The following is a 12,971-nucleotide window of genomic DNA, read 5'->3' on the forward strand; positions in this document are numbered from 1 at the left end:
GAAACAATGATACGAACAGGTGCTGAAAACCTTAAATTACAATCTACGCAATAGACAGGCAGACAGGACAGATGGGCGGAATCGCGGGACCCCCTTTTTCGACTTCTCTACCCTCGTATTATCATGTTTGATTAAAATTCCGAGTTCGAAACTTTGCACGATGCAAAACCTGCCATATAGATCGTATATGTCGCAAGTAAAATGGTATCATCATATGGCAGTCTCAGTTACGGTTGCAGGACAATATTCTTTTCATAAAATTTTCCATTACCAATTCTCATGTTCGGCTGTATTTATGACAACTGAGGAAACTCTACATGATCTTTTATGTGGTCCCAAAGAATGAAGTCTAAGCGTGTTAAATCAATAAGTCTCTGTATCCAATTTTGACCAGGTCTTCGAGAAATGTTCACTTTTTGAAACTTGCATTATTAATAATAAATAATGGCGAAGAGTTTAATTGTCAAATGGCAAAAGATGATAGCGTCCCAAATAGTGGACTATTTGACAGGAATCTTTCTACTTCGTTTCATTTAACGATAAAATATTTTCGACTCAAGGGCTCTAAATGGCTTACCAAACAAATAGAACGTATGAAAGCTATTTAGACACACATCACCTAAGATAATGCTAACACTTTTAATGTTATTCAGTAAAAGTTTAAAATTATTGAAAATAAGGTTTTCATAAAAATGTTATCTTTAAAATTTCGATTTGTAGACGGAATAGCAATATTGATTAAGAAGGTTACAGCTAAACCACTCAAAGTCTTTCAAGGAAACACAGTTTCGTTGTCTAAAGGAAGCTCCCTGTTATACACGATTATGTGTTTCATTAGGCCTTTTTTACAAGGATAATATATCAAAAGTCACTCAAAAAGTAAAAGAAAACATACAAATTTATATAACTTTTTTTCAATAAAGGCGGGTAGATGTTGTGTGTAGATCTCGTGGCGTTAACTGTCTGTGGCACGTAGCGTCATCCTGCTGTAACCACATGCCGTCTAGATCCATATGGTTCAATTTGGCTCATAAGAAAATAGTTATCATCGTTATGTAGCGCTCGCTGTTGACGGTGACAGCCTCACTTATGTCCTTTTCAAAAAAATACGGAACAATTACGGTAACTTTTTGAGGATACATTATCATTTGGTAAACCACGTGTTAGTTGGTGTCCTGCCATAAATGGCAATTTTACTTGTTACCGCAACCATTAATCTAAAAATGCGCCTTTTCACTAAAGATGATTTTTCGACCAAAATTGGGGTCCTCTTCCAAACGATTTGAAGCCCAGTCAGCGAACAAACTGTGTTGTCTATGGATCATGAACTTTGAGCTTCTGGGTCAGTTGGATTGTGTATGGGTATAGCTCCAGGTCCCGACGCAAAATTCGCTAAGTTGAAGTGTGCGAAAGGTCGAGTTCTTGTGCACGGCGAGGAATAGACTGCCTCTGGTTCTGATGTACACTTTGACGGACCACAGCGATGTTCTCGGCTGACCTTACGTTCCTTGAAATTACGGGTGTTGGCTGATTGTTTACTGACCACATCGTTTACCATAAAATAAGAGCAATGCGCCCAAAGTTTGCGTTAACGAACACTCATTTTGATACAAAAGTTTTATAATAATAATTTGGCATAAACAACTGAATCATAAAGAAAAGATTTGACAAATTTTAATAAAACAAAATGGACGCTAAGGGGTACCAAATAATTAATATTTCTGAGTTTTTAAAAATTCTTCAAAAACAAGACACAACCTATACTTCAATTATTACTTGCGATATTATAGCAACTGTATGCCATATTTTGAATTCGTATAAAATGTCGAACTTTTTTTTGAAATTCAATATCTCAAAATTGGGTCATCATTTTTTAAGGAAATTAAAATGCAAAATGTTTAATAATGAGCTCTCAAAACAAAAATTGAAAATTTTTTTACATAAGAAATTGTTTCAAAAACAACAATAGAAGTTTTTGAAAAACTAAAGTTTTATTGAGAAAACAATTGGCTTTTGAATTGGAGACGAAAACTTATTTAAATTTTAAAATACAGTAAATATTTTTAAACCAGCTCTTTGGATACATGAGCAAGCCATGCATTTTATTTTATAGTGAAGTAGTAATTCTATTCTTTTTTTAGTATTTTTAAATGAGAGTAAGATTCATACATTTTGTTTAAAAAGTCTTAAATTTTTAAATGGGTTCATTTCCATTTCACGCTGAAGTTTCATCCTAGATTCCTTCTTAATCTTAATCAATTCATAAAATCTAAATACTTAACATAAAATGTATTCGGAAGAACTCATAACACGAACACTCTCAGTGTGGTCAGGAAAGACAATCTTTAAATACATTTGTCCTTCAAAAATTCTTTATCAGTTGACAATTTTTGGCAACCGCAACAGTTACTAAAAATTATTTTATAGGCTATTTTGATGTCTGGCACATAAAATTCCTCATACTCGAATTTGGGCGTGTAATAATTTAACTCGTTCGCATTTGTCCTTCTGTCCAATCCCTTAAGTAGCATTTTTATTTTTATGAAAAATTCCATCATCATTACTTTGAATTAAATTGCGACATTGACCTCGTCTCGAAGTTGTTGCTTTAAGGTTTTAATTTTAATAATTTATTTAATTTCCTTTGAGGGTTCAATGTGGTATAGTTTATTTCCTTTTTTTATTAAAAAGATAATGATGAGAATGATATATTTATACAATTCAATCTTATCTAAAGCCAATTGCTAATGTGTGCTTAGATTTGTTGACATTGCTTTTTACATAAAGAAAACTATGTATGAAATCGAGAAAGTTTGATCAAAGCAAAGTAAATAAAGAATCTAAATATTATGTACATACTCAAGTTGTTATAGATGAATCTTTATAAACTGTTATTCAAAGCTGAATTGAATAGATGAATATTTGCACAAGTTGAAGATAAATATCGAACTTATTGGATGCAAGCAAAAACTATGGATGCTATACTCTGTAGTATTTGCCTAACAACTTTGTACAAGACAGATGCACTTTGTTTGTTCTTTTTTTTCTATCTTAAATGAGACTTTTCTCTATCTTATCCTTTTTATTCGGATTTTGTGCTTTATCAGATTGAGATTTCAAAAGTAAACTTTTTGAAGTTACATAGTTTATATATTCTGTAAGGGTTAACCAAAAATGTTGTCATATGAATTTAATTTTATGTAATTGATTTTATTATATAATTTGAAGAAGACAATTACATAAAAAATGGTTTGGTTTTTTGCGGCAACTTTGGGTAAGGACATTAAAATAATCACGCAATTACATTTAAAACAAATAACTTAATACCGAGCACAAATAATTTTCAAAAATATAAGTACCCGTGGTGTGGTGGTTATAGGCTTAGGACTGTCATGCTAGAAGTTTTGATTTCAATCACTGCCTATGCTACCTAAAGTTTTTATTTCACGGATACTGACTCTTGCGAGGAATTGGCAAATCGTCTTAGAGTAATTCTTGTCATGAAAATTGCTTTTTAAAATTAGCCGTTTAGGAATGGTTGAAAATTGTCAATGCAGAAAATAAATTTAAATTGGTGTTCTGCCTTAAATATATTTATAAATTCAAACATTTTTAAGTTCATGTTAAATTTTTGATTTTCCGAGTCGAAATTTTGGCGCTATTATGGTCCTTAAAATCATCTTTTCTCCTCATTTGCTCCTACATACAGAAACATGAGCCTCATATCATCCTAAACGAGTTTTAATCGTCCTCATTTCGTCCTACATGAATCTTAAGGATTTTTTTCCGATTTTCTACGCATATTTTGTAAACCTCATATCGTCCTAAATGAAGGTTTATCAACATTAAAAATAGATATCGTCCTTTTTTCATACTTAACTGGTCGTTTTTTCACTTTTGTGATGACAATTACAAGGATAGAGCCAGCAATAGTGTAAATAGTAACGATGGAGCTGGTTAAGTCGATGATACCGACGTTGAGGACAACAATGACAACGACGACGAAGAAGACGATTTCGACGAAGAACTTTTAAATTAATCACTAATGTTTATAAAATATAAATTACAATCCTAATAAATAAAATGTAAAAGAGTGAAGAGAAAGAGCAAAAGCAGTTAGGAAAAAGAAAGAAAAAAGAAAATAAAAAAGAAAGTAAAAAAATTATAATAAAGTAGTAACAGAGAAAGAAAAAGAAAGAAAGAAAGTAAATGAACAAAGAAAAAAGCTATGTTGAAGATGGAAAAGGTTCATGTTAAGCTTTTAAGCTGTCTTCCTCACTTGATCCTTAATATCGTATTTTTTCCGATAACTGCCACTATTAAGTTCAAATGAGGAGCAAAATTTTAACAGAAAGTGATCCTCTTTTGAATCTCTTTGAACCTCAGAGAACCTGAATTTTGGGAAAATTTCGACTCGGGCTTAAATGTAATTTTGTGTAATTGAAAACAAATACTAATTTTAGTCAAAGAAAAAAATGTATTGTGGGTAAAATATGTATAAATTTTGAACTGCCTATTTTTGGTCTCAAAAATTTGATCAAAAATCAGTTAAGAATGCGTTTTTACAATTCTGACGTTCATTCAATAAGAAGTGGTATAGAATTGATGTAGAATCAAATGCTTCACTTTTTCGATCATGTTTCAATTTTTTTTTTGAAAAATTGTAGGAATTTAGTTGAAAATATTAAAACTATTTTTTAAGAATCTAAGAACAATATTAGACATTTTCGATCATAAATGTTTTTCAGACCAACAAAAAAAGCAAATTTAGAGAAAATTTCAAAAAAAAGAAGATAAATCGAACTGACAGTTTTAGTATAAAAAATAAAAATATAAAAAAAAATTGTACATAAAGTTGGTAAAAATTGAATATCTATTCAAATATCTTTTCAAAAACTTGAAATTTAGGCTTCAAGAAATACTGTTTTCAACATTCTAAAAAATGTTGATAAAAATTGATTTTCGACTCAAATATCTTTTCAAAACTTTGAGATATTGGCTACAAACTAATTTTATCTTATAAGAAATATTGTTTTCAACATTCGATACAAATTTTGAAAAGAATCGAATTGACAGTTTTTTTACAAAAAATAAAACTCTAAAAAAACAATACTAAAACTTAGTTAAAATTTACTTTCGACTCAAATAGATTTTCAAAAATTAAAAATATTAGCTTCAAACTTATTTTATTTCACAGAAAATATTGTTTTTGATATTCAGTAATTTTTATATAAAAATCCAACAGTCCGTTTTTTTCACAAAAAATAAAATCTACAAAAAATAGTACGCAAATTTGTTAAAAATTGACACGAGTACTTATAGACAAACTTTTAAGCAAGACAAATCGACGTTATCAGTGTGGGTCGCATCCCAGCCTCTTTTTTCCGGATTGGATAACTAATAAAACCATTTAACTATTAGATTTCGATGTATAAAGAAACTTCTAAAAACTGTCTTTAGGCATCCTAATCAAATCATTCAGTCATTAAAATAGACATGTAAACAAGATTTGGTTAGACCAGACGGAACAACAAATAAAAAAACTGACGAGAAAAAAGTGAGAGTGAGAGTAAGAGCTTGACGAGACTTAGCTATACGAGACCAATACCAAGAGAGATTATATTTGTTCCAATTTTGACGAGGCTGGGACGAGACTAACAAAAGTCTCTTGGGGTCTTGACTTGTCTCATGGCCAGCCAAAGTGTAATTTTTATAAAACAATCAAGTTCAGTTTATATGGAATGTAAAAAATAAAAAAATATTGTTTGCATTTGTTTTACAAAACTTTTCGCTTTCAAAAATGTAATACAAAAATCCGACAATTTCAATACTTCCCTTTTCCGATATAATGACATGATTCTCTAAACAATTGGTTCAAAGGAAAGTGTCAAAAATCCTTATTAAAGAAAAATTAAATATAGGGCGGAAAAATTAAGTATACTGATAACAATTCCAATGTTATAAGTTAGTAACTAAGATTTTCTTCATTGTATCTTCAATTTTTTAAAAAGAATAAATATTCAATCAATAAGATTTTCATTCAGCATTTTTGTGCTAATTAGGACAAAGTATATAACTAAAAACATTTTCTTATAAATTGTTTCCATTAAATCTACTTTTTTCATCGGTCATTATCTAAAAGTTTTGTTTTAATTCCAATTTTAAAATCGCAGAAAGTAGAGGGTACAATGTTTTGTAATTATTTTGACGCTGATAATTCATACAAAACCATAACCACTAAAATTAAACAAGTTTAACCTTCCATCACATACGAGTTCCTACAACAACAGTCATGTTTCCTCAATTACTACAAAAAATAACCCCATAATGTTGTTTTAATAAACAATTATGTAAACATTTATTTCTTTAATCTAATTAACCAAAAACTGTCTGAAAACTTCATACACTCGTTCAGATATTAAAACCACACATGACTCGTTTATTTCAAACGTTTTAGTTATTTTCTAATGTGTGTGTTCAAATACCCAAAAGTAAAGTTAAATAATAATTACTATAAAAAAAACATAAGAATTTTCCAGACACTCCTTTTTCATAGTTGGTAATTTTCCAACCATACAAATAAATACTTAAAATTACATCCAGACACGAACCAAACTTTCCTTTCAAGTTCATCAATTATGTCACGTCTCGTCTATTCCTCATTCCATATCTTTATATCTCCATTATAACCTAACTCACAATTTTGTGATTGCCTCATATCCTTTAAACCTTTTTGAATCCTTGCAATATTGTATATATGCTTTTGACTATATGTTTTGTGTTGTGAATATTTCCCATAAATCTACCGTTATCTTTTCTTAAATTCGTTTCATTTTGAAAGAACTGATAAAGATTTTAAGGGTTTTCCAAAAACTTAAACAAAAGCATTCAAAACGCACACATGATTATAAGAACCTTACGAATATGGTTGTATAATCAAATCTCAATTTCGTTGCTCGGATATCAAATTCTAAGAAAAGCAAAAATTCCATCTTATAATTTTCTTTCTTTCTTTTTTTTGATCAAATTACTTGGCACGGTATCTAAAGAAGTATAAATTCAAAAGGATACCTTCATTTTCTGCGCAAACACACGCCTCCTGTCAAAAGAAAGGTATAAAGGTATGAGGAGTTATAACTTACAATAAGAGTCTTAAAGCATTAGAGATACATTCATATAGTAGTACCTGTCTTCTATAAATGGCTTGGGCACAGATGTTTTATAGAAAGCGCACGTGACGAAAATTTCGAACTACATATTAACATTTCGAAAATGTCTTCTATAAAGGTAAAACGGAGTGTCAAGATGGCCTTTCTCACAAAAAATGTGTCCTTTGCCATAAAGGCTTATGCTGGCATGGGTTGTTATAGATACTGGTGCTGTTGCCGATGGTAATCTGAATATATTACAAACTATATGTCAGTGTTAAAGGTTAAATCTCTTGCCAAAAACTACAACCTACAACCTTACCTTTCTTTGTTTCTTCAAACTATCATCATCGTCTCCAAAAAGATGTTGCCTAAAAACAATATAAACGAAAGCTGAAATTCACCAATGATAAATTGTTAGGCTTTTTTTCTTTTGAAAATCAAGCTTGAGCTTAGTGTTGCTTTCTGATAAAGAGTATTTTATCAATATTGGTAAAGACAAGGATATTAAGTTGGTCAAATTCACCTTAAATTTGGCAGCATCAGGAATATTCATTAAGGCGAAATTGTATATCCTCGGGATTTATGCAGCCCCACACACAATGGGATACATTACCGACAGGTGGTATTGCCTTTAGCCTCGCCTGTTAGTTTAAGAGACGGCAAACATAAGTAATAGTGTCAGGGTTACCATAATTTATTTTTTGGTTAGAAAATACGAGAAAATTCCACAGGAGGGTTTTAGGTCGCGCCTTTTTTTAAAAAGTTTTTACTAAAAAGGTCTCGGTGGCCACATATGATAAATTCTTCCATACACACATTTTCTTGCAAGATTACAAAATGTTTACTCTTTTGGAATGTTTTGAAAAAATATCAGTGCTTTTTCAAGCATGTATTATTCCATTTTTAGGATTGACACAGTTTTAATTGTCAAATGTCAAAAGTGACTCCTGTCAGTTATCATGTGATTTATTTACTTCCCATAGGAAGTTATTTTAATGGGTCCGGTTTGTCAAATTGAACATTTTTACATTTCTCGACGTTCCAAGGTCGCTAGAGTCGAAATAAAAGATTTTTAGAATATGTCTGTGCGTTTTCAAACCGTTTTCAAGTTTTTAGAAGATGTTGTTTTTGTTTATGAGAATTTCGACTGTGACAAATATCTTCCCTGAAAAACATTCACCAAAGACCAAAAGAAGAATTGATATAGTTAGCAAAATACTGGGAACCTTTGGCATCCCTTGAAATCCAACAAAACACACAAACCATACCAACCTAATAAAACCCCAAAACTATAGAATTACATTCATTCTTCCTATAGCTTCGTTTGACATGTGATTCAAATACGTGCTCGGATAATGTTAGACGTAAAACGAACCCGAAAAGAGATCCTAACATCCTGCATGTGCGTCGCTCATCGGACTTCTGTTACGTGATTCTTCCCACCTCCAAACCCCAATGTATACGTTCTATAATGCAGGATAGATAAGTTTTACGCGTAATCAACCGAAAAAGGACTTCCATTCTTTAAACCACAGATATAAGGTGTAGCTATAGGTGTAGGTGGTATTTAACCCTTCCAGAATTCTTCTGCTCTTCCCCCTTTTTTTCTGTTTATATAGAGCTTAAACCCATCACCATCATCCCTGATGGCAATGGGTCCTGGGTGCTCCATTAAAATTAGTTCACTAAATCTTCTTAATGAAATTTTCACAGCATGTGCAGGAGTGTGTTTGGTGTTTGATGGAAATTCACAGAATGGGTATTTCTATGTAATATGGATGGGGTTTGAGAGAATCCTCTTTCGATAATGGCACTGCAAAGTCAAGGGAAAAGTTTTCTTCGTAGAAAAGAAATAGACGGACAAAAAAAACCTATATCAAAACGGATATATCGCACTTTGTGGATAAAGACGATTATTCGATTTCGATGGTGTGTTCGTTCTATAATGCTCAGTTTGGTTTTGAAACGATTGGCTTAATCGACTGAGAGTAAGATTGACTTAAATTAAGACAGTTATCTTGGCCAAAATAAATTTGTTTCGGGAGTGAATTAGTCTTTCCACCATTCTTGGTATTGATGCCGACATTATACACATAGGATTATTTTAAGTTGTCAGAAATTGTTAGGATTGTTTTTCCTTTTTTTTCAGTTTTTTGTTTTTGGTCTTTTTTAAACTTTTAAAGACATTCTATCCAAAAAGTTCAAGTAGGTAAGTAAAATGTGTCTGAATAATGAACAAAACTGTCAGATATATAGTGAAGAGTTTTTGTAGATGGTATCGAAAAACTTTGAATTCGGAACACGCGGTCCGGTCAATTGAGAAAGTGGTGGTATTTTATTTTTGTTATTGTTGATCAATTCAATTCTATTCTTTTATATAACTAAATGAGACTGATTTTATCTGAGTAGAAAAGAAAACTTCAATTAAAAAACTTTTTTTTAAACCTTTTAAATGTATTGACACAGTATATCTATAAGAGAATTGAGAGGCATACAAATGAAAAAGGGCTTAAAGGAGTGAATCTTAAATCTTAATGCTCCTAGATTTAAAATGTCTATAGAGTGAATAATGAACTTGAAAACAATTTCTGTGTGGTTGCAGTAAGGATTTTTTCCAGGATAGAGATGATACCGGTGGTATCAGAAGACAAGTATTTTTCCGTTTATAAAAGTGTTCACAATGTTACAGTAAATGGATTTTTGGCTAAGATATAGATCTTTTAATTTTTCAGTTTTGAAATTAAAGATAAGACAGGAGGCTGGTGACTAGAAAATCAATTTTAACTAGTGTTTAGTTATTTTGTGTGACATTAATATCGCCATTTTTTTTTGTTCCTTAATAACGAACTTATGAGTGAATTTTTTTTATGTGTAGTGTAGTTTTATAAACAAAACTGTAACTGGCATTTTAAAGAAAAATTTTACGCAATGTTGACACCTACACTCTGAAAAATTATGAATTAAATAGAAATGACTTTATTTGTGTATACAATTTAGTTATACAATAAATGATAAGTCTTTTAAAAACATACTTTTAAAACCGTCGGTCATATTGACAACTTATAAATTCCGATAGCGCAAACAAAAAAAAATACGATAAAAAGTGATATTAAATGGATTAATAAAATTAGATTACTAGAAATTAATTTTAAACAAATAAATTTAAATGCACTGGGAAAATTAAAAGCTCTCTTTAAGAGTTCTTTTTCTGTTAAGCTTTTCTGCATTGGAGGAATTTGTAAATCTTATCCCAGCATTTTCCCCTATTAAAGGTTTAGATTAAATCTTCACCTTCAAATTGGTTCTTCCCAAAAATGTCTTGACGAATTTTTTGGATAATTGGACAAAATCCTAAAAAGTGTCCGATATTCTCTCTCTCATGGATGTTGCAGAGTTGGCACTCGATAGGCAGGTCTGGTCTGTGGGGTATGTAGTTCAGAAAAAGTATCTCAACTCTGGCTCGTAGAATTAAAGAAATCATATCCGTTGAGTTCTTGCCGTGCGTCGTAGTAGTATGATGGTCCAAGGTTAAACTCCAACTTACTATAGAAGTCTCTTTGCTTTGGCCTGGTTGATGAAATTTTGCCAATATATCTCATGCGATTTCGCAACAAGGGAGTAAAAACTTCCTTTAAAACCGTTAGATTGCCCAATCAAATTCGATCGATAAACCCGTGAACGATCGATCCAAGTTTGTACAAAATTAAGCCGATTTGTGATGATAAATTTAAATATTCTATAAACAAGTTTAAATGAATCCAATCGGAGCATTTTGATAACGTAATCGAAATAAATCTTGAGCGTGCAGATGAACAACGGTGGCAAACCTGTTCCAAAATGAAGCAAATAATTAATTAGGCATTGTTGATGGGAGAGCAAAGACTTGCTTCAAAAAGAAACGTAATAATTTTTCCACATCCTCATATTATTTGTAGCCCCACACTTGCGAGGATTAAAGTGTAATAGATTTTGCAACAGCTTGAACCAGTTTATATTTTACTGAGTGGTGGATGGATTTATTTGCAACGCATTTTTTCCAGGAAGCACAGGGGCAGCCTTCGCCTCCTGAAGTTTTAACTTGATATATTTTGTTCCTTAACAACTTGAACTTCCTGATCCTTTTACTTCCATTTTTCATAACTAGCGTATCTTCCGTGTCTTTTTCTGAAGATCATTATGTAAGTTTAAATTACTATCAAGGAATGGCAACCCTTTTGTTTGATTTTATATTTTTATAACGGTTTAACTAAATTTCTTTCTCTTGTACAGTTAGTCTTACAATGATTTATCGATCTTTATTGCAGTACAAAAAAATGTATAAGGACAAGTGATTGTATATAAGAATCGCTAATAAAAAGTACCAAAACTAAGAAAAACTTCAGATAGCAAAGGTTTGTTAGTTATAAATACTTTTAAATCACGTAAATAGATTGAATTTATTAGAATAAACACTTCGTTATGACTTTATAACTATAATGCCTCCTGAAAGCTTGTTGCTGATCACCTAAAATAGAGGAAGACACCTAGTCAAATCAGTGGCATACTTTTAAGAAGTAAAACTGCAATAGATATTTTTTTAAAAGCTGACTTAAAACTATAGGGTTATTCGAAGTTCAGGCAAGAATCTAAATTAACCTAGGGAGAAATTAAATGCCTACTTTAATGAGTTAATAAGCTGTTCGAAAATTTTTAATTTTTTAAACCTCAATGTATCACCAAGGTGGAAGGAACAAGTTTTGAAAGGTGAACAAATATTGACTCTTTGAAACGCGTCCCGAAACCAAAGCTTAAATCTCGTCAAAAACCGAACAGATTGACTTAAGCTGAAAAGTATTAATTTTTTCGAATGAGACAAAATTAAGTAGGCCCAAAGTGAAGTCAAAAATTCCGACATAATAAACAAACCGAAAAGCAGCACAGAAATGCTCGATATTTTGAAGGTGGTACGTTTTTACCAAAATAAATTCCTAATAATATACGGAATTTATCTTTTACAAGAACAACTCGGCTATTTATGATTCAAAACCCGAACCTGATTGAAATCGTTTGGGCAATTTTAATACAAACGTTTATAAAATTAGACATTAATTTTACACTATAAATTATTTGACAAGAGTTGTCCAAGAAGAGTGACCCAAAATTAATGTGTGTCAAATAAAATCATTAATAATTTTAATACCACGATGTCAACAAAGGATCAAACCTAGAATTGCTTTTAAAAATCGACCTTAACATTATTTCGTTCTGAAAAAAAATAATCCGTATCAAAATTGTAAAGTAAAATCTAATTTTTCATATTTGTTTTTTTTTTTTCTTATAAGGTTTAGTTGTTAAGTTACTTAAAGTAAAATTAGTTTTTAAATCGTATTTTGTGTTAGTCCTTATCATTATTTCCAAGATTGTATGCGTTCATAAAATAAAAATGGTTGAACCAATATTTTTAGATTTGCCTGAAAAAATGTGTCACCTTGAAGTTTTTACGAACAAAACAAATTTTATCTCCAAACCAATTCTGTGCAACATTTTAACTTCTGGTAAAATTTTGAGAAAAATCGAATTGATAGTTTTTTTACACAAAATAAAAACCTAACAAAACATGTATAAAAGTTGATAAACATTGATTTTCGACTCAAATATCTTTTCAAAACTTTGAGATATTGGCTTCAATTTACTTTTATCTTTCAAAAAATCTTGTTGTCAACATTCAGTTTAAGTTTGAAAAAAATCGAATTGACAGTTTTTGTACAAAATATTAAAAACCAAAAAAAAAATTAACAAAAGTTCGTAAAAAATGATTTTCGACTCAAATATCTTTTAAAA

The 12,971-nt window shown here is 30.7% G+C and overlaps 1 protein-coding gene across 2 annotated transcripts in view; it reads left to right on the plus strand.

The window, feature by feature from the left end:
• Nucleotides 1–12,971, plus strand: part of LOC129944137 (regulating synaptic membrane exocytosis protein 1) — a 271,531-nt gene that overhangs the window by 87,445 nt on the left and 171,115 nt on the right. The gene's annotated exons all lie outside the window — the stretch shown is intronic.

Source organism: Eupeodes corollae, chromosome 2, assembly GCF_945859685.1.
Source record: "Eupeodes corollae chromosome 2, idEupCoro1.1, whole genome shotgun sequence".
In the NCBI taxonomy this organism is placed as follows: Eukaryota; Metazoa; Arthropoda; class Insecta; order Diptera; family Syrphidae; genus Eupeodes; species Eupeodes corollae.